A 23,456-nucleotide genomic window follows, 5' to 3' on the forward strand; every position below is an offset into this window, starting at 1 on the left:
CCGAAAGAACCCAGAAAAAAATTGCATTAAGTTTCCTCAGTACATGCCCATAGATTCAGACCCGCCGGCCGGCGGGCCGCCTCCGATTTCCGTGGTAGCCGAGGCCCAGCTTCATTGTCCAACATACATATCACGCAGTTGAGGTGCCAAAAGAAAAGTGGCCCTTCGCATCATATAACCATCACATGCTGCCGGGTTGCCTGAGCAACCGGCACGTCACCGGTCAGTTGCGCGAGTCATTTCACTTCATAACCTACACCTGCATAAGAGCATCTCCAGCCGTTGATCCGCTCCCCACGGCCAAATCCAACGCTAACTAGCGAGCCAGATTGGACGAAAATTTTAACTGGGAGCACCAAAGTTCTAGTCGTCTTCCCATTAGACACCAGGTATTCGGTGTTTTTCAGAAAAAAAAACGTCCCTAGAAACGTTCCTGGCTGCCAAATATCCCGCACCCGTTCGATGAATTTGACCAGTTTTGCCATTCTTTTGGCTTATTTTTACAAATAAATGTTACAGTTCAACAAAACAAGCAAATAAATTGACAAGTTTTAAAACAAATCAAATGGAAACTAGTTGGTGTTGCCTCGAAACGTCCATATGTGCTCCACCAAATCATTCTGCAGCTGTTGATGCATTTTGGAGTCTCGAATCTCCTGACGTATAGCGATGAACGCAACCCATGATGCCAGCACCTGGTGATTAGGCTGTGCAAGAGGATTCTCTCTGTCATATAGTGCATCTTGTTCGCTGAGGAACCGGATACTTTCGCTCATTCTCGATAATCATGTTGTGTAAGCACACACAACAATTCATCACCTCCCACATCTGATCTTTGGACCAAGTCAAAGCGGGGAACCGAACTACAACAAATCTCTGCTGGAGGATACCAAATGCACGCTCGATGTCCTTTCGGCGACCTTCTTGTTCCTTGACAAACTTCAGCTCCTTCGGGAGGACGGGGCTTGAGATAGTCTTCACAAATATTGCCCACTTTGGATAAATACAGTCTGCAAGATTGTATACCTTGTTGTATTGCCGGCCATTGATCACAAAGTTAACCGGAGGAGCATGACCCTCAACAAGTTTGGAGAAGATCGGCGAGCACTACAAGACGTTGATGTCGTTGTTGGATCCCGGCATACCAAAGAAGAAGTGTGAAATCCAGAGATCATGGGTAGTCACTGCCTCAAGTATCATAGTGCAACCTTTTTTGTGACCCTTGTACATTTCCTGCCAGGCAAACAGACCGTTCTTCCATTTCCAATGCATGCAGTCAATGCTTCCAAGCATCCCTGAAAATCCTCGAGTTTCATTGACAGCGAGGATCTTAGCATTGTCTTCGACAGTGGGTGATCTCAAATAGATGTCCCCAAACACTGCTATCACCGTCCTGCAGAACCGGTAGAAACAATCAAGGGCGGTGGACTTCGCCATCCGAAGATAGTCATCGGCAGAATCACCAGGAGCTCCATATGACAGCATCCGCATAGCTACCGTGCACTTTTGGAGGGTGAAAAACCCTGCCATGCCGGTGCAATCCAACTTGCATCTGAAATAGGAGTCGTACTCTCGAAGGGTATACACAATTCTCAGGAAAAGCTTCTGTCTCATCCTGAAACGACGCCTAAAAACAGCCTCACCGTGCAATGGGTCATCGGCGAAGTAGTCGGCGTAGAGCATGCAGTAGCCCTCCATTTGCTGCATCAGCTTGCACTTCCGACGATCTGGTGCCGACCCACCGCGTCGACCAATGGACGACTCGGCGTACAAGCCGGACAGGCAAGCTAGGATCAACATGTGCTCCTCGTCTTGGGCGGCGGCTGCCATTTTTTCTTCAAAAATCTCGGGGAACATCTGCTCCTCCTCCTCGTAGGAGTCCATGTCCGGCCAGGCAATTGGACAAATACCTGCCGGGAGTGTCGACGAGGCGCGACGCGAGGGAGTTGCCCGACGGCGGAATATAGGCAGAGGGCACGACGGGCGGCGGAATATAGGCTGCTGGGTGGAGGGACGGCGGAGTTCAGGCAACCGGCCGGCGGATTGATGAGGGGTGGTGCCGGCGGCAACAGAGCAACGAGAGGGGTGATACGTCTCAAACGTACCTATAATTTATTATGTTTCATGCTAGTTTTATGACAATACTCACATGTTTTATATACACTTTATATCATTTTTATGCATTTTCCGGTACTAACCTATTAACAAGATGCCGAAGCGCCAGTTCATGTTTTCTGCTGTTTTTGGTTTCAGAAATCCTACACAGGAAATATTCTCGGAATTGGACGAAACAAAAGCCCACGAACTTTTTTTCCACGGAGTCTTCCAGAACACCGAAGAGGAGACGAAGAGGGGCCACGAGGCGGCCACACCATAGGGGGGCGCGGCCCCACCCCTGACCGCGCCGCCATATGGGGTGGGCTCCTCGGGCGTCCCCCGACTCTGCCCCTTCGCCTATATAATCCTTCCATCGCGAAAACCCTATTACCGAGAGCCACGATACGAGAATAGTTCCAGAGACACCGCCGCCGTCAACCCCATCTCGGGGGGTTCTGAAGATCGCCTCCGGCACCCTGACGGAGAGGGGAATCATCACCGGAGGGCTCTACATCACCATGCCCGCCTCCGGACTGATGAGTAGTTCATCCTTGGACTATGGGTCCATAGCAGTAGCTAGATGGTTGTCTTCTCCTCTTGTGCTATCATGTTTAGGTCTTGTGAGCTGCCTATCATGATCAAGATCATCTATTTGTAATGCTACATGTTGTGTTTGTTGGGATCCGATGAATATGGAATACTATGTCAAGTTGATTATCGATCTATCATATATGTGTTGTTTATGATCTTGCATGCTCTCCGTTGCTAGTAGAGGCTTTGGCCAAGTTGATACTTGTGACTCCAAGAGGGGGTATTTATGCTCGATAGTGGGTTCATGTCGGTTGTGGATGTGCTGTTGCCACTAGGGATAAAACATCAATGCTTTTTCTAAGAATATTTGTATTGTTTATATTACGCACAGTACTTAATGCAATTGTCTATTGTTTGCAACTTAATACTGGAAGGGGTGCGGATGCTAACCCGAAGGTGGACTTTTTAGGCATAGATGCATGCTGGATAGCGGTCTATGTTCTTTATCGTAATGCCCTAAGTAAATCTCATAGTAGTCATCATGATATGTATGTGCATTGTTATGCCCTCTCTATTTGTCAATTGCCCAACTGTAATTTGTTCACCCAACATGTTATTTATCTTATTGGAGAAACACCACTAGTGAACTGTGGACCCCGGTCCATTCTTTTACATCTGAAATACAACCTACTGCAATCATTGTTCTCTGTTGTTCTTTGCAAGCAAACATTATTCTCCACACCATACGTTTAATCATTTGTTTACAGCAAGCCGGTGAGATTGACAACCTCACTGTTAAGTTGGGGCAAAGTATTTTGATTGTGTTGTGCAGGTTCCACGTTGGCGCCGGAATCCCCGGTGTTGCGCCGCACTACACTCCTTCACCAACAACCTTCATGTGGCCTTCATCTCCTACTGGTTCGATAAACCTTGGTTTCTTACTGAGGGAAAACTCGCTGTTGTACGCATCATACCTTCCTCTTGGGGTTCCCAACGGACGTGTGCTTTACCGTCACAAGCAGCTGCTTTTTTGGTGCCGTTACTGGGTAGGAATCAACACTCCATCAAGCCCCGTCACGCGCCATAAGCCACCGTCCGGGGCGGTGGCGGCTCCACCATGGTGATGCAGTAGGACAAGTGCCTTGCTGGAGGGTCCTGAGATGAGTAGTAGTAGGTCCGAGGGAGGTGCGTCGGCCCTCCGTCGATGATCTCATGGCCCCAAGGCAGCCAGGGCACGGGTGACAAGGTATTAACTTGTCAATGTAGACTAGGGTTTCGCAAAAAGTAGAGGGCAAGTAGATCTCGAAGGTTTCAGTCGAAAAGGGTGCTCAACTGGAGGCGGGGGTTGCGGGGCCGAGTTCTGGAGCACCCGTTGTAGGGTCTCTTCCTCCGTGAGGTCTGGCGGCATGATGCCGGTGGCGTACCAGGGCAGCGGAGGCTGCACCGGTCGGTCCATCTGCGACACGAGGACGCCCAACTTCGCTATCTCATCGTCGGTCATCGCCGGCGGGAGGTCGAACTCGCGGCTCTCCGCCTTGGCCGCCTGCCATTCATGGAAGATGCAGGCGACAAAGTCGTCTGAGTCATCCTTGGCCTCCTCGTTGTGGTAGGCCAGCGCGTCTAGTCCTCGTCGTCCTGTGGAGGCGCCGGTGTCTGGCGTATTCGACGACGATGCGGCGGTGGCCACTCAAACGGAAAGTCCCGGCCGCCGAGGAATCCCGCCACCCTCCTCGGTCTCGCGCCAGTTGTGTCAGCTATTGGAGTCACGGCGAAGGTGGGATCGGCGCGGAGGTCCAGCGGCAGGTACCGCCGCCTGCACCGGATCTCGCGCTCCTCTCTGGCTCGCGTAGAGGCACAGGCGGGACTGGCACCCGAAGGTGGCCGGGCCGCTAGGCAGGTGCACGTCCCGCCAGCGGTGGCACGACGTCCAGTTGGCGTGCATGAGCCGCGCCACGTCGACGTGATGCGGTACCCTGTTCGGTCGCGCCTCCTTCTTAACGCCGATGTCGGACGCCTCGAAGTCATTCTTCTTCCCCATGGTGATGTGGCAGCGCGCGGTGGTGCGGGTGGGAGCGGAGGTGTCGGTGGTGTGGGCGATGGCAGGAGCCAGTCGATTTTTAAAGGTCGGGCGCGCAGGCGATACGATGTCACTAATGGCGGCGCAGAAGCCTAGCCGCCGCCCGTCAATCCTTGTGTGGAAGATGAAGCGGCGTCATTGATAGCGAAGGCTACGGTGCAGACGCGGAAGCGAAGACCGCTGAAACTATGGCCGCGGAAGCGATGCGATCGATACAACCGTATGGCTCGCTGCCAGGTGAGCCTGTTAGAAAAGCGAGCAGTCAGTTGACACATCCGGGGCAGCTTCCGCCGCGACGCATCTGAGGTGCAAATATGCTCCGTGTTTGCATCTCCACGGATGACCCGATTACTATGCGTCAGGTTGCTAAGTCTGGTTGCTGACGCATTTTAGGACCGCGCAGTCCTGCTGGAGAACCCTAAGAACAATAATAACAGGAACGGTGCATACCGGCCGGTCGGCCCTCCATGAATGCGCATCACCAGCTAGTTTCCCCTCATCCGCGGCCCGCAGATGGCATTTCATTCGGTTTCGACACGCTATCGGTGAGGACGAGACCCTGGACCTCGAGCGGCTTTTGGTTAGCAATCATGGCCGGGTGGTTTCGGTGGTTCGCTGCATAACATCACGACGCGAGCGACTCCAGCGGGACCTGATCGAGAGCACGGCGATCGAGCGTGCGCAAATTCATACGTGGATGCTGCGCGCGCCAAGAGCAAGACCCGGCGCCCAGCCAGTCTCGGAGAATGAAGCTGGGTGACGCCGTGGGTGCTTACAGTGGTCCATGCCGCAGTGGTTGCTAAGTGCTCATTCTTGGCTAGTGTGGATTAGAACGACACGAAATGCGTCTTCGTCAATTCAGGATTTAGTGACGGCCACGCAATCACGTACAGTTGCTCTCACAGCTTACATTTAAACTACAATTACGACATAAAATGCATAAGAAAAGAACATTCTTTGTAAAAATGTGCAAGTAAACACGATCAACCAAATTAAGTACCACACTATATACAGATTTACGAGGACATGAAGAGCATGATCTAAGAGCATCTTTAACAACATTGATATATTGTATTGGTAAAAACTGATTATAGGAAAGTGGTGTGAGAAGGTTTAGCAATTCCATCGGCAAGATAGTAGCACTTGTTGTACTTGTTTCCACTGAACTCAAACTCCACCTTCGGTGATTCTTCCATGGCTAAGTTTGCGATTAGAGATGACCGGTTGAGCACATTTATATCATTGCAAGCTCCATGCATATCGAAATATGCATGTCAACTCCATGTCTCCTCATCTGCAACGCCCACACGTATGATGGTTGGATCCTTGACATGGCCAGTGAACTGTGGATGCCATGCCACAAGACAATTCTTCTAGCTCCAGTAATACAATCAACGGATTCGAGCACCCCTGGAAAACCTCTCGCGGCACTCATCTCCAACAATCTCTGAGTGTCTTGAGTAATGGGTGCTCTCAACTACCGTTTTTAAAAGCACTTGATAATTACCTTCGCAAATCTCTTTAAACATAAGATGGTCGTGCTCTCTGCCATTGCAATGTTGTAATCCACCAAATCAGCCGGGATTCCATAGGCCATAATGCGCAGCAAGCATGTACAATTTCTTTGTTGCACGAAGAAGGTATCTTTCTCTTTGCTCACGTTGAAAATTTAGATGAAAACATTGTTTGGTTAAACTACAATGTCCTTCATGTTCTGCTTGTGGTATAGACTTCGTGTCAGAACGAAACTTGCATGTTTTCACATGTCTTTGCTCACTAGGAACTTGGAAGATGTGAAAATGAAATTTTGACGCGTTTAGAATTCTAGCTTCTAGGCCACAGTGGATTACCACGGGCTTAGGGCTGTCAAAATTATCTAGTTCGTCAAGTGAACAAACTATCAAAAAGATTTCGTTGGTGTTTCCAAAATAGTGTGAAACTACTCTTTATTTATAGAGATCACTTTAGTGCATATCTTAGGACTCCTTCCGCCAAATGCATAACTATAAAAAATATTACATTGCCTGATTTAAAATTTACTCATCCAGATTTGTAATAATATGAGTATTAATATAATCTCTTACAAAGAACTCCTTGTTACCTCCAGATTCTAATTTATCACGAGAAATTATTAATTAATTGTGTATGGTAATCCAAAACCGTGTGTACTAAAATTCATATTATATACTCTTTTAACAATGTAGAAAGATTTATCTCTATTACACTTTTTTTCAAATTTAGTTACTTTTGACATTAATTACTATTTGAGTATGCCGAATTAGCTTAGCTACCTTGTGAGCAACTCCAAATGGTCAGAAAATAAGATGGCGCCACCCTTACTTCGGCAAAGAAAGAAAGATGAATAAGCAAAGTGAAAGGCTAAGCCAGATCTCCCTTTCCGGTACCAACTTTTTTTCTTAATTTGTTTCAAGAAAATGTCCTCTATTTTCATCAAGCCCAACCAAAAGCGAGATTGGCCCACTTTATGTTACATATAGATAAGGTAGAACATTTTATACATTTATTTCTCAGCATGATTTGCCAACCGCCATTTTCATTTTTAGTTTCCCAAAGCTATTTACCATGAATACATCTCCGAATACATACATTCTTAACATGCAAGTCAACTATCCTAAACCACCAAATTCCTTAGGTTGGCACACACTTCACCATTTCACTAAATGGTATTTATTTACTCCATCCTCCTTTGGCCATTGAAGTCCTTTTCTTCATAATTCCATATTTTTCTACCCCCTAGGAAGTTCTAACATAGAAATAATGTAAAAAGTCACATTGCTAAGACAATGTTTCAAATGTACAATTCTACCCCCATAGGAATTTTGTTTGCATGTCCAGACATGGATTTTTATGTAATTTTTCCTCGGTGTTTTTCAATCTGAATTACATAATCAACTATTATTATGAGAAATTCACAAAGATTGAAATGATTATTGACCTCGAGATCAAACAAGTCGGGTCGCTTAGAGTCCTAGTCTTCATCGGAGATATAGGCCTCCAGCTCCGCCATCATCTGCTCCCCTTGGGCCTCGACGTCGGCCAAGGAGACGGCAATGTAGGCCTTCAACTCCGTTGGCTTGGCGATATCAGCTTGGTCATTAGCTAATGAGACGGTGATGGTCGCATTCTCCCATGTCGCTCGGGTGGAGGCCTCGGCTCGTGCAATGGAGTATTGCTCCTCCTTGACTTTGGGCAATGGTGCTGAAAAGCATCTATTACGCAATGAAGCCGACGGGGGAGGATTCGGCATCCTTCAATGGTGGGAGAACATGACGGGGTAGGGAGTAGATGGCAAGGAGTAGAGCTGGGCAAGGTTTAAAACGGCGAGCTATTTCATTTAGCGAGGCCCTTCTCCATACGCTACATAAGTTATAACCTGCTATAGTGTGCTATATTTAAAATGACATTTTGCAAAAGGAAGACAAATATTAATGATTTTAGCAGTTAAAAATCTTTCCAATAGAATAAATGATTAAGCACATCATTTAAAATAGTTCTCCAATTGTCTATAAGAACCAACCCATGGCATAAACGTAGATGTGAGGCATAAATTCATAACCATAGTAAAAAATAAAAGATAACATTTTTAAGACTGTGTAGCATTACATCAAGAGCTAACGGCGAATCAACATAGGAGAAGATACTTATTCAGATGAACTAGATGTAATGGAATAATATTCTGAGTCGGAAGAAGAACCCGCAGATTGAAGCTCATCATCACGATAAACAACAATCGGGAAGGTGTAGCGTATTAGACACCTAGACTGTCTGATGTGGGCAACTAGTATTGTACTACCTCTTACGGTCCAGCCAGGGGCCCATGAAGACACTCGACGGCTAGGTGGGCCGTTACGTCGGTTCCAAGGAAGGATTCTTGAAAGACAAGGCAAGAAGACGAAGAAAACAAGAAAATTTTAGATCTAGGGCTCTTTGTAACCTAGTCGTACCCGGATAGTACTCTCGAGACCTGGCTCCCAATATAAGGGCCAGGAGAGGGGCTGCCAAGGGACACACGCAATCATAGTAATCATAGCCACCACAAGTCTAGGGCTAGGTCATTACAGAACTTAGTCTCTCGACGAGTTCACAGCCCAAACCTTCGGCACCCCATTGTAACCCGATATTTTCATAATCAAGATCAGACAAGCAGGACGTAAGGGTTTTACCTCATCGAGGGCCCCGAACCTGGGTAAATCGCTCTCTCCACTTGGTTGATAACCGATGTCTCGTGTCAGCCTACAGGATACCATCTACCCCAAGCCCCATACGGAGGGCATTGTCGAGGAGTACTCTCGAAAATTGGCGCCGTCTGTGGGAACCCTGTTGGCGCAAGATCCGTCATCGGCAGATTCGGCCATGTCGTCGGCAGCTTCATCTACACCACCGGCATCACCACTGGCCCCTTCGTCGCCAAACTCAGGGAATTCGATTCGATTCGGTTCCTTCGAGTTTACCCCGCACAGTGACTCATCCAGTTCGACCTTTTCGGACCTGCAAGGAGGTTTGGGCATGACGTTTGGAAGCGTTCATTACAACGTCAATACTGAAGGGATCCTTCGGCTGCCTGAGCCGTTCGTCTCCGGATCATCCAGGAAACCATCTCCATCAGTCGCAAGATCGATTGCGTCCTCGTCAGTCGATCTATCGGCCGGTTTGACAGACTCGACGAATTCTTCTTCAGCATCGATCACCCGGTCAATGTCCTCTATGTCGATTGGATCCGATTATTTTATGTCATTCGATATGACTTCATACTAATGCTTAAACTGTGATACCAGGCACGGATTGGGACCGAGTGACACACCGTTCGTACGCAGCGCCAGATACTCATCGGAAGAGGAAAGTATCGACAGTGCCATCAAGATGACCACTTAGAGGATGGCGCGTCACCAAGTCTACGCTACCCTCAACGCAGGAAACGTGGCAAACGGAGGAGGAGGAGGAGACAATACCCCTCGTTCTAGCAGGCAACATAACTCTGAAAACAGCGCCAGTAACAACAATAGCGATTATACTATCGCAGAGGAAGAGTGGGTAGCAGCTCGGGCTACCGTCATCAACAATACGCCACTTCCTGCCAGAACTTCGGTTGGAACCTTAATGCATATCGTCTATTTTGGAGAAGAATCGGGAGCGACTATCAAACAAGCAGGCCACCCTCGATCGACGTCTACTTGCAGCAGATCAATCTAGTGAACAACGGAAGGCCTCACGGGGAAGTGCATCTCGAAGCAGCCAAGGTGCAGGGAAGCATCGATCAACATTGTCTCGACTTTCAGAAGATGATGCTAGGGAAATAACGTCAAACCTATCCAAGTCTTTCATGACCACAGACACTGCGGGTATGTTGAGACCAACGACCATCGAAGGAGAAACCGCCAACCTCGCGGCATATTTGATCAACCAGCAACCAGCACCCGAAGGTCCGATGGCCCAAGCTCATCGGGGTGCCCTGGAAAGCCTCACAATCCTTGGTAATAAGCTGGTTCTGCGGAAAGAAAAATCCACACTTCAAGCTAGCGGTTCAATGCACCGTTCGAGGGACGGTCGAGACCAAATTACTCAGAGCAGGATCGACAGAGCCAGGCGACGGCGAGCGGCCAGGGAAGAATACGACAGTGATGATTACGAGGAAAGCCAGGAGTACGACGGCGAGATGAGGGGAGCTGATTGTTTAAGCTACAAGATCCGCGAGACAATGCCGCGCAAAAGTTTCAAACCTACTCCTACTGATGCTGCTAAATACGATGGGCAACAGGAGCCGAGGTCCTGGATAGACGACTATCTGCAGACCGTAATATTGCATAAGGGAAACCAAATAGCAGCGATGCATGATGTCTACTCACGCTTCTTTTCCTATAGACAGTGTTGGGCCTCCAAGAGCAGAGGTTTGTAGAACAGCAGCAAGTTTTCCCTTAAGTGGATCACCCAAGGTTTATCAAACTCAGGGAGGAAGAGGTCAAAGATATCCCTCTCAAGCAACCCTACAATCACGATACAAGAAGTCTCTTGTGTCCCCAACACACCTAATACACTTGTCAGATGTATAGGTGCACTAGTTCGGCGAAGAGATAGTGAAATACAAGTGGTATGAATGAATATGAGCAGTATTAACGGCGCCGAGAAAATAGCTTGCTCGGGCGTGCGATTGATGGTAGTAATATTGCAGGAAGTAAAGATGCAGTAAAACAGAAAATAAGAGATGATTGCAGTATTTGGAAACAAGGCATAGGGATCATACTTTCACTAGTGGACACTCTCAACATTGCAATCATAAAGGAATATAAATAAGCACTTCACTATGCTATTCTGAATTACTCTTTGGCAAGATAACGAACACTAATTCATCATGTAGGCAAACCTTAAAGATGTATTCCCAAGTACTAATAAACACCCCACGTTGTCACTGTGAGCATTCATACGAGGTACTAACACACCATAATTTTATAGAGACATCCAACTCAAATCATAACTCAGTGAACAAGTATTCTGTGAAATATAGCCTAAGAGACCCACACGGTGCACACACTGTCACCTTTACACACGTGGGACAAGGAGTCTCCGGAGATCACATAAGTAAAATCCACTTGAATAGCATAACGACATCTAGATTACAAAACTCATCATATGGATCTCAATCATGTAAGGCAGCTCATGAGATCATTGTATTGAAGTACATGGAAGAGAGAGATGAACCACATATATAGCTACCGGTACAGCCCTTAGCCTTGATGGAGAACTACTCCCTCCTCATGGGAGACAGCAGCGTTGATGGAGATGGCGGTGGTGTCGATGGAGATGCCTTCCGGGGGCACTTCCCCGTCCCGGCGGTGTGCCGGAACAGAGACTCCTATCACCCAGATCTAGGCTTCGCAATGGCGGCGGCTCTGGAAGGTTTCTCGTACCGTGGCTTTTCCGTCTCGAAGATTTAGGTCAGGGAGCTTTAAATAGGCGAAGAGGCGGAGTCGGAGGGGGTACGGAGTCGCCACACAATAGGGGGGCGCGCCCCCCTCTGGGCCGCGCCAGCCCCATGTGTGGGCCCCCTGTGGCCCTCCTCTGGTCCCTCTCGGGTGTTCTGGAAGCTTCGTGGAATTCTAAGATGCTGGGCGTTGATTTCGTCCGATTCCGAGAATATTTCCTTACTAGGATTTCGAAACCAAAAACAGCGGAAAACAGAACCGGCACTTCGGCATCTCGTCAATAGGTTAGTTCGGAAAACGCATAAATATGACATATAATGTGTATAAAACATGTGAGTATCATCATAAAAGTAGCATGGAACATAAGAAATTATAGATACATTTGAGACGTATCAAGCATCCCCAAGCTTAGTTCCTACTCGCCCTTGAGTAGGTAAACGATAACAAAGATAATTTCTGAAGTGACATGCTATCATAATCTTGATCATACTATTGTAAAGCATATGAGATGAATGCAGCGATTCGAAGCAATGGTGAAGACAATGAGTAAACAAATGAATCTTATAGCAAAGACTTTTCATGAATAGTACTTTCAAGACAAGCATCAATAAGTCTTGCATAAGAGTTAACTCATAAAGCAATAGATTGAAAGTAGAGGCTTTGAAGCAACACAAAGGATGATTAAGTTTCAGCAATTGCTTTCAACTTGTAAGATGTATATCTCATGGATAGTTGTCAACACAAAGTAATATAACAAGTGCAATAAGTAAACATGTAAGAATAAATGCACAGTTAACACAAGTGTTTGCTTCTAAGATAGAAGGAATAGGTAAACTGACTCAACAATAAAGTAAAAGATAGGCCCTTCGCAGAGGGAAGCATGGATTACTATATTTGTGCTAGAGCTTTTCATTTTGAAAACAAAGAAACAATTTTGTCAACGGTAGTAATAAATCATATGTGTTATGTATAAGATATCCTATAAGTTGCAAGCCTCATGCATAGTATACCAATAGTGCTCGCACCTTGTCCTAATTAGCTTGGATTAACATGGATTATCATTGCATAACATATGTTTCAACCAAGTGTCACAAAGGGGTACCTCTATGCCGCTTTGTACAAAGGTCTAAGGAGAAAGCTCGCATTGGATTTCTCGCTTTTGATTATTCTCAACTTAGACATCCATACCGGGACAACATAGACAACAAATAATGGACTCCTCTTTAATGCATAAGCATTCAACAACAGATAATATTCTCATAAGAGATTGAGGATTAGTTGTCCAAACTGAAACTTCCACCATGATTCATGGCTTTAGTTAGCGGCCCAATGTTCTTCTCTAACAATATGCATACTCAAACCATATGATCATGAAAATCTCCCTTACTTCAGACAAGACGAACATGCATAGCAACTCACATGATATTCAACAAAGGTGTAATAATTGGTGGCGTCCCTAGAAACATGGTTACCGCTCAACAAGCAACTTATAAGAAATAAGATACATAGCTACATATTCTTCACCACAATAGTTTTTAAGCTATTTTTCCCATGAGCTATACATTGCAAAGACAAAGAATAGAATTTTAAAGGTGGCACTCAAGTAATGTACTTTGGAATGGCAGAGAAATACCATGTAGTAGGTAGGTATGGTGGACACAAATGGCATGGTTATTGGCTCAAGGATTTGGATGCACGAGAAGAATTCCTCTCAATACAAGGCTAGGCTAGCAAGGTTGTTTGAAGCAAACTCAAGTACAAAATGGTGCAGCAAGACTCACATATGAACATATTGTAAGCATTATAAGACTTTACATTGTCTCCCTGTTGTTCAAACACCTTAACCAGAAAATATCTAGACTCTAGAGAAACTAATCATGCAAACCAAATTTTAACAAGCTCTATGTAGTTCTTCATTAATAGGTGCAAAGTACATGATGCAAGAGCTTAAACATGATCTATATGAGCACATCAATTGCCAAGTATCAAATTATTCAAGACATTATACCATTTACCACATGCAGCATTTTCTGTTTCCAACCATACAACAATGAACGAAGCAGTTTCAACCTTCGCCATGAACATTAAAAGTAATGCTAAGAACACATGTGTTCATATGCAACAGCGGAGCGTGTCTCTCTCCCACACAAGCATGAATTTATTCAGAGAATGAAAATAACAAGACGAAAATAAAAGCACACAGAAGCTCCAAGTAAAGTACATAAGATGTGACGGAATAAAAATATAGTTTCACTAGAGGTGACCTGATAAGTTGTCGATGAAGAAGGGGATGCCTTGGGCATCCCAAGCTTAGATGCTTGAGTCTTCTTGAAATATGCAGGGATGAACCACGGGGGCATCCCCAAGCTTAGACTTTTCACTCTTCTTGATCATAGTATATCATCCTCCTCTCTTGACCCTTGAAAACTTCCTCCACATCAAACTCAAAACAAACTCATTAGAGGGTTAGTGCATAATAAAAAATTCACATGTTCAGAGGTGACACAATCATTCTTAACACTTCTGGACATTGCACAAAGCTACTGGAAGTTAATGGAACAAAGAAATCCATCCAACACAGCAAAAGAGGCAATGCGAAATAAAAGGCAGAATCTGTCAAAACAGAACAGTCCGTAAAGACGAATTTTTAAGGGGCATCAGACTTGCTCAGATGAAAATGCTCAAATTGAATGAAAGTTGCGTACATATCTGAGGATCACTCACATAAATTGGAAGATTTTTCTGAGTTATCTACAGAGAACCCTGCCCAAATTCGTGACAGCAAGAAATCTGTTTCTCGCTGAGTAATCCAAATCTAGTATGAACCTTACTATCAAAGACTTTACTCGGCACAACAATGCAATAAAATAAAGATAAGGAGAGGTTGCTACAGTAGTAACAACTTCCAAGACTCATATATAAAACAAAATTGCTGTAGTAAAATAAAAACATGGGTTATCTCCCAAGAAGTTCTTTCTTTATAGCCATTAAGATGGGCTCAGCAGTTTTAATGATGCACTCGCAAGAAACAAGAGTTGAAGCAAAAGAGAGCATCAAGAAGCAAGTTCAAAACACATTTAAGTCTAACCCACTTCCTATGCATAGGAATCTTGTACACAAATGAATTCATGAAGAACGAAGTGACAAGCATAGGAAGATAAAACAAGAGTAACTTCAAGATTCTCAACATAGAGAGGGGAAACTTAATATTATTAAGATGCATATAACCATGTTTCCCTCTCTCATAATAACTTTCAGTAGTATCATGAACAAACTCAACAATATAACTATCACATAAAGCATTCTTATCATGAGTCTCATGCATAAAATAATTACTACTCCCAACATAAGCATAGTCATTCTTATTAATTGTAGTGGGAGCAAATTCATCAAAGTAGCTATCATTATTATTCTCATCAAGTGTAGGAGGCATAGTATAATCATAATAAAATTCACTCTCCATAGTAGGTGGCACCAAAAGACCACTATCATTATAATCATCATATATGGGAGGCATATCATAATCAACATAAACTTTCTCCTCAATACCCGGAGGGCTAAAGAGATCATTCTCATCAAAACCGACCTCCCCAAGCTTAGAACTTTCTATATCATTATCAACAATGGTGTTCAAAGCGTTCATACTAATATCATTGCTACTAGCATGCAAATAAGGTTCCATAGGTTTTTTAATTTTCGCATTAAACCATTCATGTCTTGACTCAGGAAATAGTTTAAAAAGCTCACGAGATGTTTTCCATTATGCCTTACTAGTGTTTAACAAGAAACAAAAAGATGCAATTGCAGGATCTAAAGGAAATAGCTTCGAGCACTCACACACCGGCAACAAGACTAGGATATAGCTTAGTAGTCGGAGGATGTGAATACCTTTTACCTTACCTCCCCGGCAACGGCGCCAGAAAATAGCTTGATGTCTACTCACGCTTCTTTTCATGTAGACAGTGTTGGGCCTCCAAGAGCAGAGGTTTGTAGAACAGCAGGAAGTTTTCCCTTAAGTGGATCACCCAAGGTTTATCGAACTCAGGGAGGAAGAGGTCAAAGATATCCCTCTCAAGCAACCCTGCAATCACGATACAAGAAGTCTCTTGTGTCCCCAACACACCTAATACACTTGTCGGATGTATAGGTGCACTAGTTCGGCGAAGAGATAGTGAAATACAAGTGGTATGAATGAATATGAGCGAGTAGTAACGGCGCGTGAAAATAGCTTTGCTGGCGTGCAGTTGATGGTAGTAATATTGCAGGAAGTAAAGATGCAGTAAAACAGTAAATAAGCGATGATTGCAGTATTTGGAAACAAGGCATAGGGATCATACTTTCACTAGTGGACACTCTCAACATTGCAATCATAAAGGAATATAAATAAGCACTTCACTATGCTATTCTGAATTACTCTTTGGCAAGATAACGAACACTAATTCATCATGTAGGCAAACCTTAAAGATGTATTCCCAAGTACTAATAAACACCCCATGACTGTCCTTGTGAGTATTCATAGGAGGTACTAACACACCACAATTTCATAGAGACATCCAACTCAAATCATAACTCGGTGAACAAGTATTCTGTGAAATATAGCCTAAGAGACCCACACGGTGCACACACTGTCACCTTTACACACGTGGGACAAGGAGTCTCCGGATATCACATAAGTAAAATCCACTTGAATAGAATAACGACATATAGATTACAAAACTCATCATATGGATCTCAATCATGTAAGGCAGCTCATGAGATCATTGTATTGAAGTACATGGAAGAGAGAGATGAACCACATAGCTACCGGTACAGCCCTTAGCCTTGATGGAGAACTACTCCCTCCTCATGGGAGACAGCAGCGTTGATGGAGATGGCGGTGGTGTCGATGGAGATGCCTTCCGGGGGCACTTCCCCGTCCCGGCGGTGTGCCGGACAGAGACTCCTGTCCCCCAGATCTTGGCTTCGCAATGGCGGCGGCTCTGGAAGGTTTCTCGTACCGTGGCTTTTCCGTCTCAAAGATTTAGGTCAGGGAGCTTTAAATAGGCGAAGAGGCGGAGTCGGAGGGGGTACGGAGTCGCCACACAATAGGGGGGCGCGCCCCCCCTGGGCCGCACCAGCCCCATGTGTGGGCCCCCTGTGGCCCTCCTCTGGTCCCTCTCGGGTGTTCTGGAAGCTTCGTGGAATTCTAAGATGCTGGGCGTTGATTTCGTCCGATTCCGAGAATATTTCCTTACTAGGATTTCTGAAACCAAAAACAGCAGAAAACGGAAGCGGCACTTCGGCATCTCGTCAATAGGTTAGTTCCGGAAAACGCATAAATATGACATATAATGTGTATAAAACATGTGAGTATCATCATAAAAGTAGCATGGAACATAAGAAATTATAGATACGTTTGAGACGTATCAATGCAGTGCTTGCAGCTCTACCTGAAGGACTCTGCACGAGCCTGGTTAAGAGGCCTGCCGAAGGGATCCATCAAATCATGGTACAATCTGGTAGACACTTTTGTCAAAAAAAAATAGGCAACATATAAAAGGCCTGTCGGAATCGATGAATTACGTCATTGCCAGCAGAAGCCGAAGGAGTCGATGCGTACATACATCAGGAGATTCACCAAACTCCTGAACGCTGCTGAAGATGTCTCTGTCGATAGAGCAATCGACGCCTTCAGCGACGGTATTCGACGCGAATCTTACATAGAGGAGCTTGGGCGTATGAAGCTGAAGGCCATTACCAAGTTAATGGAAAACGCCAACAGTTGGGCTGATGGCGAGGATAACGTACGAAAGCCTCGTCCACGCAGTGACAATGAAGATGACGACCAGTCGAGGCATGACTCGGGCGGTCGAAGAGATCACCGTAAGAAAAGGAAGGACCGCGGATACGATGATACTAACATGGTAGCCGCAGAATATTCTGACCGTCGGGATGATCGGTACGATGACAGGCGAGATGATCGGCAGGATAACAATTGCAATAACTCAAGGAATCGTGACAACTACAAACCGTGACCCTCAAGGATCCCTGAATTGTCTTTTGCTGAACAGATAAACGCTCCCTGTTACCTACATGCTTACATTGACCCTAAGGACGATAAGAAAAAGTCGAGTCATCTACTCAGGGATTATCGACAGTTCATTGAGATGCAGAAGTTTATCCAGCAACAGCAGCCGAGCCCACCACCACCACCACCACCTCAGCACCAAGTCCAGCAAGTGAAGCCTCGCAACTCTAATGAGTCCTTCCCTCCACCACGGGGAAAGATGAGCATGATTCACAAAATTGGTGTTTCGAGAAGGGAAGTGAAGAAGCTCACTCAAGAAATCAACCTAGCAGAGAGTATTATGGCCAATATTCCAGAATACATCTATTGGTCATCTCAGAGCATTCTGTTTAGCAGAGTGGACCATCCGATGACAATCCCAAAGCTAGGTCATGCTGCCCTGGTAGTTGAAGCGCAAATAGGAGGATTAAATATGAGCAAGGTCTTCATGGATGGTGGAAGTGGATTAAACCTAATATTCCTGAACCCAGTCAAAAATATGGGAATTACAATGAGGATGTTGGAAGAAACAGATACATGCATGTTTCCATGGAATCCTCCCTACCTTACCAGCGTATTCTTTTGGCAAAGTTCATCTGAATGTTGTGTTCGGGAAACCTGATAATTTCAGGAAGGAAAAGATCGAATTCGAGGTAGTAAATTGGGAATCACAGTACCATGCTATACTCGGGAGACCAGCTTATGCCAAGTTCATGGCTGTGCCACATTATGCGTATCTCAAACTCAAGATGCCAGGGAATAATGGAACAAACATCACAGTCTATGGAAGTTTTTGATACGTCTCTGACGTATCGATAATTTCTTATGTTCTATGCCATATTATTGATGATACCTACATGTTTTATGCACACTTTATGTCATATTCGTGCATTTTCTGGAACTAACCTATTAACAAGATGCCGAAGTGTCAGTTCCTGTTTTACGTTGTTTTTGGTTTCAGAAATCCTAGTAACGAAATATTCTCGGAATTGGACGAAACGAAGACCCGGGGGCCTATTTTTCCACGGAGCTTCCGGAAGACCGAAGAGCATACGAAGTGGGGCCACGAGGTGGCGACACCACATGGCGGCGCGGCCAAGGGGGCCCGCGCCGCCCTATGGTGGGGGCCCCTCGTCGGGCCCCGACTCTGCCCTTCCGCCTACTTAAAGCCTCCGTCGCGAAACCCACGATGCGAAAAACCACGATACGGAAAACCTTGCCGAGACGCCGCCGCCGATCCCATCTCGGGGGATTCCGGAGATCTCCTCCGGCACCTCGCCGGGAGGGGATTCATCTCCGGAGGACTCTACACCGCCATGGTCGCCTCCGGAGTGATGAGTGAGTAGTTCACCCTCGGACTATGGGTCCATAGCGGTAGCTAGATGGTTGTCTTCTCCTCATTGTGCTTCATTGTTGGATCTTGTGAGCTGCCTAACATGATCAAGATCATCTATCTCGTAATACTCTATGTTGTGTTTGTCGGGATCCGATGGATAGAGAATACCATGTCATGTTAATTATCAAGTTATTACATATGTGTTGTTTATGATCTTGCATGCTCTCCGTTACTAGTAGAGGCTCTGGCCAAGTTTTTGCTTTTAACTCCAAGAGGGAGTATTTATGCTCGATAGTGGGTTCATGCCCGCATTGACACTCGGGACAGTGTGACGAAAGTTCTAAGGTTGTGTTGTGCTTTGTGCCACTAGGGATAAAACATTGGCGCTATGTCCGAGGATGTAGTTGTTGATTACATTACGCACCATACTTAATGCAATTGTCTGTTGTTAGCAACTTAATGCTGGAGGGGTTCGGATGATAACCTGAAGGTGGACTTTTTAGGCATAGATGCGGTTGGATGGCGGTCTATGTACTTTGTCGTAATGCCCAATTAAATCTCACTATACTTATCATGTCATGTATGTGCATTGTTATGCCCTCTCTATTTGTCAATTGCCCGATCGTAATTTGTTCACCCAACATGCTTTTATCTTATGGGAGAGACACCTCTAGTGAGCTGTGGACCCCGGTCCATTCTTTTAATACTTGAAATACAAATCTGCTGCAATACTTGTGTTTACTATTTTCTCTGCAAACAATTATCTTCCACACAATACGGTTAATCCTTTGTTACGGCAAGCCGGTGAGATTGACAACCTCACTTGTTTCGTTGGGGCAAAGTACTTTGGTTGTGTTGTGCGGGTTCCACGTTGGCGCCGGAATCCCCGGTGTTGCGCCGCACTACATCCCGCCGCCATCAACCTTCAACGTGCTTCTTGGCTCCTCCTGGTTCGATAAACCTTGGTTTCTTTCCGAGGGAAAACTTGCTGCTGTGCGCATCATACCTTCCTCTTGGGGTTGCCCAACGAACGTGTGAAATACACGCCATCAAGCTCTTTTACGGCGCCGTTGCCGGGGAGATCAAGACACGGCTGCAAGGGAGTCTCCACTTCCCAATCTCTTTACTTTGTTTTTGTCTTGCTTTATTTTATTTACTACTTTGTTTGCTGCATTATATCAAAACACAAAAAATTAGTTGCTAGCTTTACTTTATTTACTGTCTTGTTTGCTATATCAAAAACACAAAAAAATTAGTTTACTTGCATTTACTTTACTTGATTCATCATGTTTCCTTTTAATTTTACCGCAAAGAACATACCGGTAGGACAAGGGTCTATAATTGGGAGGAACAATATAGAAGAATTTTTACCCATGTTAGTACCGTTGAAGATTTTGAAGATAGACACTTGGTAGAACTTGCTCCTACTTATGAAATTGCTGCCGCTACTTTAGTTCGCCTGTTGGAAACTAAATTTGTTAATCTCAATCCTATAATCCAACACATGTTTCTTACACTTGGTGATTTGGAAGAGGGGGAAAAGAAAGATTTTGTTTTAGAAACCCTTCTTAGAGAATTTGGTGGTCTAGCAAGAGAGGCTAGAAAGGTCTTCGCTAAATTTAATATGCTTGGTTCTCATACTAATTTTGTTAGTCTCCTTAAAAAAATGGACATGGATAGGATAAGGTATACTAATAATGCTAATGATGGTGGGGAGATCAAAGCACCAATACCATGCAAACTCCTAGCTATGAATGATGCACTAGAAAATAACTATGCTTGGCTTGTTCTCGAAAATTTGTTCGATGAGAGTAGCAAGCCCAAGACTAATGAAAAGGGAGACGGTGAAACTTATGTATCCAATATACTATGCATGGTTGAGAAAACTCCAAACCCCGCTGTAGGTGCACCACCCTTCGATAATACTTGAGATACACTTTCTGCGCCTAGGCTGAAAGGCGTTAAAGAAAGCGCTTATGGGAGACAACCCATGTTTTTACTCCAGTATTTTTGTTTTATATTTGTGTCTTGGAAGTTTTTTACTACTGTAGCAACCTCTCCTTATCTTAGTTTTATGTTTTGTTGTTCCAAGTAAAGTCTTTGATAGAAAAGTAAGTACTAGATTTGGATTACTGCGCAGTTCCAGATTTCTTTGCTGTCACGAATCTGGGTCTACCTCCCTGTAGGTAGCTCAGAAAATTAAGCCAATTTACGAGCATGATCCTCAGATATGTACGCAACTTTCATTCAATTTGAGCATTTTCGTTTGAGCAAGTCTGATGGCCTAATAAAATCCATCTTTACAGACTGTTCTGTTTTGACAGATTCTGCCTTTTATTTCGCATTGCCTCTTTTGCTATGTTGGATGAATTTCTTTGATCCATTAATGTCCAGTAGCTTTATGCAATGTCCAGAAGTGTTAAGAATGATTGTGTCACCTCTGAACATGTGAATTTTTATTATGCACTAACCCTCTAATGAGTTGTTTCGAGTTTGGTGTGGAGGAAGTTTTCAAGGATCAAGAGAGGAGTATGATGCAATATGATCAAGGAGAGTGAAAGCTCTAAGCTTGGGGATGCCCCGGTGGTTCACCCCTGCATATTCTAAGAAGACTCAAGCGTCTAAGTTTGGGGATGCCCAAGGCATCCCCTTCTTCATCGACAACATTATCAGGTTCCTCCCCTGAAACTATATTTTTATTCCGTCACATCTTATGCACTTTGCTTGGAGCGTCGGTTTGTTTTTGTTTTTTGTTTTGTTTGAATAAAATGGATCCTAGCATTCACTTTATGGGAGAGAGACACGCTCCGCTGTAGCATATGGACAAGTATGTCCTTAGGCTCTACTCATAGTATTCATGGCGAAGTTTCTTCTTCGTTAAATTGTTATATGGTTGGAATTGGAAAATGCTACATGTAGTAACTCTAAAATATCTTGGATAATTTGATACTTGGCAATTGTTGTGCTCATGTTTAAGCTCTTGCATCATATACTTTGCACCCATTAATAAAGAAATACTTAGAGCTTGCTAATTTGGTTTGCATATTTGGTTTCTCTAGAGTCTAGATAACATCTAGTATTGAGTTTTGAACAACAAGGAAGACGGTATGGAGTCTTATAATGTTTACCATATGTCTTTTATGTGAGTTTTGCTGTACCGTTCATCCTTGTGTTTGTTTCAAATAACCTTGCTAGCCTAAACCTTGTATCGAGAGGGAATACTTCTCATGCATCCAAAATACTTGAGCCAACCACTATGCCATTTGTGTCCACCATACCTGCCTACTACATGGTATTTATCCGCCATTCCAAAGTAAATTGCTTGAGTGCTACCTTTAAAATTCCATCATTCACCTTTGCAATATATAGCTCATGGGACAAATAGCTTAAAAACTATTGTGGTATTGAATATGTACTTATGCACTTTATCTCTTATTAAGTTGCTTGTTGTGCGATAACCATGTTTACGGGGACGCCATCAACTATTCTTTGTTGGATATCATGTGAGTTGCTATGCATGTCCGTCTTGTCTGAAGTAAGAGAGATCTACCACCTTTATGGTTGGAGCATGCATATTGTTAGAGAAGAGCATTGGGCCGCTAACTAAAGCCATGATTCATGGTGGAAGTTTCAGTTTGGACACATATCCTCAATCTCATATGAGAATAATAATTGTTGCCACATGCTTATGCATTAAAGAGGAGTCCATTATCTGTTGTCCATGTTGTCCCGGTATGGATGTCTAAGTTGAGAATAATCAAAAGCGAGAAATCCAAAATGCGAGCTTTCTCCTTAGACCTTTGTACGAGCGACATGGAGGTACCCCATTGTGACACTTGGTCAAAACATGTGCATTGCAAAGATCCGGTAGTCCAAGCTAATTAGGACAAGGTGCGGGCACTATTAGTATACTATGCATGAGACTTGTAACTTGTAAGATATAATGTACATAACTCATATGCTTTATTACTACCGTTGACAAAATTGTTTCATGTTTTCAAAATAAAAGCTCTAGCACAAATATAGCAATCGATGCTTTCCTCTTTGAAGGACCATTCTCTTTTACTTTTATGTTGAGTCAGTTCACCTATCTCTCTCCACCTCAAGAAGCAAACACTTGTGTGAACTGTGCATTGATTCCTACATACTTGCATGTTGTACTTGTTATATTACTCTATGTTGACTATTATCCATGAGATATACATGTTACAAGTTGAAAGCAACCACTGAAACTTAATCTTCCTTTGTGTTGTTTCAATACCTTTACTTTGATTTATTGCTTTATGAGTTAACTCTTATGCAAGACTTATTGATGCTTGTCTTGAAGTACTATTCATGAAAAGTCTTTGCTTTATGATTCACTTGTTTACTCATGTCATTACCATTGTTTTGATCGCTGCATTCACTACATATGTTTACAAATAGTATGAT

Source organism: Lolium rigidum, chromosome 1 (genome assembly GCF_022539505.1).
Source record: "Lolium rigidum isolate FL_2022 chromosome 1, APGP_CSIRO_Lrig_0.1, whole genome shotgun sequence".
Classification (NCBI taxonomy): domain Eukaryota; kingdom Viridiplantae; phylum Streptophyta; class Magnoliopsida; order Poales; family Poaceae; genus Lolium; species Lolium rigidum.